The following is a 6,222-nucleotide window of genomic DNA, read 5'->3' on the forward strand; positions in this document are numbered from 1 at the left end:
TTCGATCCGCAGTCGAATTTGGTATACGCGTTTGATCACTGATCTGTAAGAAGATTTGCATGTATACTTGGTTTAATCCAAACTCTACCTAAATGTTTGGTTGAAATTACGCAAACGTCTATTGTGGATTATATTTGCAATTGTATTTTTTTCGAAAAATCGTGCAGAATTGGTATTTTAATTTTAAGATTATTGCATCATCATTTATTAAATGAAGGCATACGAGTTTCGGTAACTATTGGAACGCATACGTATATTTGGACGGCGCCGGTGCTTGAGTGGTAAGCGTGACCGCCACTCCTAGTTGGCCTAGGTTCAATCCCAGCCGAGGTGATTGAGATTTTTCTGAGGTGAAAAAATCTGTGGTCACGTCTTCCTTCAGAAGGGAAGTAAAACTGCTGGTCTCCGGTCCATGAGTTGACGGATCGATATCTAGTCCAGATAGTGGAGAGTCAGCTCTCTGGCGTCGATAACGAAGAAGTAGAATACAACTTATATACTTACTAACAAATATCCTCCTCCCGTGATACTTGCGGAGTGCGCAGTAGTATATACGGTCTCTAGCAAAAGCAAGTATCGGACTAATATCCCTTCCCTTTCCTTTCGCGTTTCGCTACTCCCAGGCATTAATTATATACTGATTCCCTGTGCAACTTTGATAACGGAGTAACAGCCAGGGGTGGTAGCACAAGCTCAAGCTATTGGAACGCATACGTATATTTGATATTGTTCGATGTCTCAAAGCAATATGAAAAGATTCTCTATTAGCACTTAGAGTTGTCTATAAATGCTTCATAGTATTTATTTTCAAAAGCTTTTTAGCACGATGTTTGTGTTCTGTATGTCGATATAGTGCTAGATTTAAAGCTTTACATTTTAGATGTATTGAAGCATTGCAAATACTTATATACGGCTAACTTATAGCTTATCTGGAGTTTTATATTAGAGCTTATGGTTACTTGGGTAACAATTAAAACAGAGCATACTGCACCCCGGAAGGATACTGAACGATCTGCAGGTTATACAATAGCTGGAATAATACTTCCAACCCCCGGAAGGATTTAGAATTTTTATTTTAACAGTGAGCGAATGTATTCCGTTTTCTGCTTGATTGATGGTCTGGAACATAATCAGCACGCCAAGTCTAACAGCTACTTTTAACAATAGATCTTAAGGAACGTCTCGAAAAGTAAACAGGAATACAGTTTGACTACAATAGGCTACTTTCTGCTTGTAATCGTCACTCATTTTTTCGACATAGTGGGTTGGAACACGATATTTTGCTTCTACTTGTCTGCACACGACACAAAAATTGATTTATTTGCTGGTAGCAATGGAGCAGTTTTTAGCATTTGTTGTAAGCAAAATGAGAAGGTAGCTGATGCTGTTCGAAATTCTCATTTAAAATTGTGAAATCAAAAAGGTTTTCATTTTACATAAATTTATCTCATATTGAATCCTAAAAATTCGTTTCTAATCGTAGATTTGATACAGGTTTATTTAATAAACAATGTGATATGTCTAACGTAGGATCCGGTTTTGATATGCTGTGAGAATATGTAGGACCCGACAGCAATATAGACACAGAACGCAATAATAAGACGCAACAACTTAAACAACTGCGAGCACAGTGGGCAACCGAGTACTGCTGCTGTTGGATGAACTGAGCTGATTTGATTTCTTTATTTCGCACATTATAATTAGGTTCTTATAGACACGCGTCTTTGGCGAGGCCCAGAATCACCGTTCTATCTCAACACAATTATATAACACACTTTTATAAGAAAAATTCTTTAAACGTGCTATAAAACTACAAAAATTATCCATTTCAATTACCGGTTAATTAAGGTCAGTCTATCTTCTCATCTCGCCCAGAGTAGAAACTAAAATTCGTTCCGCTATAGCCACACCGCAAAAACGGATGCAGACGAATTGTGTTGCTATTGGTTTTTGGAAATGTCCTGTAAAACTAGCTACTCGGGAAGTGGAACAATTACGAAATGTGAAGATTGTGCTCAATCTGGGAGAAGTTAACGCCCTCCAAATGCACCATATCAAACATTAAGAAGCACAGTCGTTTGTTTCGCGGAACAACGTGCAGAACACCAACGAAAGCTGCCACGTTAACAACATCTCCGCAGGGCTGTAGAGAGATGTGCTTACAAGAATTTTCTCCACACGCCCCTGACATCGTGATTAACAACTTTATGTCAAGATACGGAGAAGTGGCGTCCATAAGAGCTGTAACTTCGCATTTTCCCGGTCTTCCCAAACGTTGTTATTGTGGTGAGAATGCTTTCATACAAACTAACTTTTTCATACGCAACCATTTTATGCGGATCAACCGAAAATGGGACGTTTCATCAGACAATACTGGTTATGCAACCATGGTAGATTCCTATGCGCGAATTCTACCAAAAGACACTGCACAATGGGAAACTTTGTGCAAAAGCAGCTTAGAAAAGTCCACCTACTATAACCGTAAACAGCACACCGTTATCTTATACCAAACCACAAACGGCTTCAAAATCAATATCTACGGATCTGATAGGAACAAATATTCACTCAGTAGCAATCACGCCCAGTGTCTCCAAGCCAACAACCGGCACCATCGGCAAAGAAGCGAACGTAGAAGATGACGGTTGCGTTTGTCCGTGCCCTCGCATTTCTGTTTAACGCTTTCTTCGAAAATACTTTGCATTGGCTTATCAATTTTTTTTGCAGTGTATTCCGTCGGTTCAAGCAATAAAACTTGTTTTATAAACTAGTACACAAAGTAACTCCTTTGAGAACGTTTGTTTTAACAAATGTCAACTATCAAAGTTTTAATTTTTTTACGCTTTCATCATATAACAATTTAATAAGGTTAATGATTACAAAGAAATTACTATTGCTATTTTTATTGCTCTTCTATGAATACCGGAAGTGCTCGCCTATCTTCCGGGTAAAAACACGGGCCCCCAACTACGACCCGGGCCCCAGGGCAATTGCCCTGGCTGCCTCCCCCTCTCATCGGGCCTGATTGCCATTTATGTTAGGCATAAATCGATATTCTCCAGCACCAGCTCTGTTATCCAGAGCTCCACAACCTTCGCTACGCATGCAACGTCCCCGAACCGAATTTAGTCTGATTGATCGCACTAAAACTGGGCCTCCACTAGACGCTAGGATAGCTTTGGGTGCGAAACATTATTTTCAAACAACGAACCAGAGTAGGTAGGTATGTAGATAGGTACCTCTACAGTCGTAACGAGGGAAAACGCTAAACGCTGGAAGGCAAATAAACCTCTTATTTGCTACAATGGAGCATAGTTGTATGTTGAAAAGAAAATACTGCATACCCAGCAACCTGAAAGAGGATGGGAAGGGAAGGGACCCGTCCCTGTTCCACCAACCGACCAGTTCCCCGTTCCACCCATATCCAGCAAGAGTCATATGTTTTCGACTTTTGGGTTTCCATGCACCCTGTTGCGCAGTTTGTTTGGCATTATGTTGTGAAGCCCGTTCGTCGTTTAACTCCGATATCATTTCTATGCTCGCCGATTCGACCGGTGATGGTTGTTGCCTGATATGCTCGCTCGCTGCTGATGGTTTTGGTTTCACTGCGGATTACATCGCCTACTGATGATGCTTTGCCATGGATGTATGTGTGTGTGGACTGATGCGATGCGATGTTTTCTTTCATTCCGGCACGCCGAGCATAGCAAAGCGAAGCAAAAGCGAATACCGGTTCACCTCTGTCAACACTTGCCAGCAACCAACCCCCTACTCTAATGTTTCGTGTCTTTCCCTCCTCCCAGGAGGTGTGCAAAAACTAAACAAAGTAAACACAGGCTCATCGCGACTACCCAGTGGCGTAGCCAGGGGGGGGTTTTGGGGGTTAAAACCCCCCCCCCCCAAACCAAAATTAATTGGATTGAAAAAAAATTGATGCTGACGAATTTAATTTAATATTACACAAAATATTTTTGGAAAAATATTCTCTGATCACTACATTGAGAACTGTGTTTAAAGCGTCATGAGAACTTTTGGAAAATTGTGGGAAGGGGATCTTGTAACTTATCTCTTAGCCAAAATCCCATAGTTGTCAAATTACTTCAATGTAAAATAAAATAACTGTCTGAATTATTATGAGCTCATTTTTGGAAAGATGCTTCAAAATATGGATTAAAGACAATTTTTCGAATAGGAATCTAAATTTAAATAGGTTGATTGCATATAAAACATAAGCTTGTTTACCGAAAACTTACATACATTTCAACATTTGCTGAAAATGTATTTTTTAGATTGTGTAGAGTTTAGACAACAATTCAATATGGTTGACAACAAGAATAACATTTCAGAAACTAGTTGAAAGCTGATGCAATTTTGTCTCTAGCAGGTCAGGATCGGTTTTATGAGCATTGGATGTTTGTTGTATTATCAACTATATGAATAGCCTCTTAGCAGGATGCAATGAATGGCGTACTAAAATTTTGTGTGCTACGTACTAGTACTGCAAGTTGTGAGGTTGACTAATGAAGAAAAGTAAAATTAATGCTCGATAAATTTTTAACGGTCACGATCACATTCATTCGAAACTGCCAAATTTCGATGTTAAGTAACATTGAAGAATTTCAAAACGTAAAACTGTTCATCTGCTGATAGAATAATTTTGACGGTTAATCCTCCTAGAAGTAATTATAGACAAGAATTACTCTTCAACCAAATTTGGGTCGAGACTTGTCTCCAGCAAGGTTTTCGAAAGTGCTATTTCAAACAACTTTGTCAAAGACATAAATATCCCACATATTCAGAGTATCGAAATATAGTAGTAGAAAACCTTTACAACAAGCTATTCTGAAATTACTGTATTTGATAAATCTCTTCTGCGGTAATTAAATAATAAATTCACATTGCGTTCAAGGTGCCTTTGAAGCTAACAAAAAAATAAGGGAACTGGATTTAAAACAAATAATTCCCAGATATTAAAAGGACTCAAAAACACAAAGAGTGATTCCATTTTCAGGAGCTAGCATCAATTCGGCGCAAGCTTAGTCCGCCCACCAAGATAGTGTCGAATTCTGATGAGATGAAGTCGAAACGCAAGTTTCAGTTCCATCCATCCATAATTTAGTTATAGGTTTTGTGTTCTCAACTCGCAATTATTGTTTCAAACAATTTTATCCGTAGCGCAAAAAAAAATAGTTTTCACCTAAATTTTTCTTCACTAAGAAGAAATAGAGCAGGCCCAGTCCATTTAAATCCCTATATGTTGAATTCATGTAGCCTTCATATTTTCAACAAAATTGTTTGAAATGACATTATCAAAAACTTTGCTGAAGGCACCATGTCTCCTAATATTTTTGAAAAATTAATTCACCATAATTAGCTCTATGAGAGTTAATCACTAAAATTTCTATATCAAAGTAGGCGCAGTTTTATGTTGACAACTTCCCGAAGTTGTCAAACCTTCAAAGTCAAGGATTATTATATTAGGTTATCTTGAACGTTGAAAATTTTTTAGATCATTTATCCCACTTTAAAAGATCGCAATTTTTGACTTCATTGACATATTATACAAGAAAATAATCTATAGAGGTTTGAAAACTGTTCCATGTTGATCCTTCTTGTTTGTAGACTGGAATGACATCTGTTAGACTACTTATGTTTTTGAGTTTTCAATAATTTATCAAACTCATATTAAATTTTAGCATTTTTTCAAAAAATTTGCGATTTTTATCAAAACCCCCTCCAAACCAAAATTCTGGCTACGCCACTGCGACTACCTAATTTTGTTCCATGTGAACAGTCAGTTGATTTTATGCTGTCTCGCTCTGACCCACCTTGGATACGATTGAATTGATGTTGGTGGCATAGAAAAAAAAGCATAAACTTTGGAAAGTGTATAGTAGATCTGAATGCGAACGAACAGGAATCAATCGTATGTGAGCATCCGGATCGGGTCTTGGAACTTGGAATGTAGATGCGGGAGGGTGATGACGGCTGCCGGAGTCACACTAATAGGCGTGTGTAAAGCGAAGGAAATACAAGTGGATCTGGTTGCCCTGCAGCAAATTGAGGTGAATCATGCCAAGGATTTCAGCCGAAGCGAAATGCAAATTTATAGCGGAACTGACTCGACTCGATATGTTGCAGTAGGAAGTTGCGCACGGGTAGTATAGTGACACGATGGCAATGAAGTTAAAGTGAGGGGTCAATTGACAACAGTGAGTCGAGCTT

The sequence above is a fragment of the Topomyia yanbarensis genome, chromosome 2 (genome assembly GCF_030247195.1).
Source record: "Topomyia yanbarensis strain Yona2022 chromosome 2, ASM3024719v1, whole genome shotgun sequence".
NCBI classification, from domain to species: domain Eukaryota; kingdom Metazoa; phylum Arthropoda; class Insecta; order Diptera; family Culicidae; genus Topomyia; species Topomyia yanbarensis.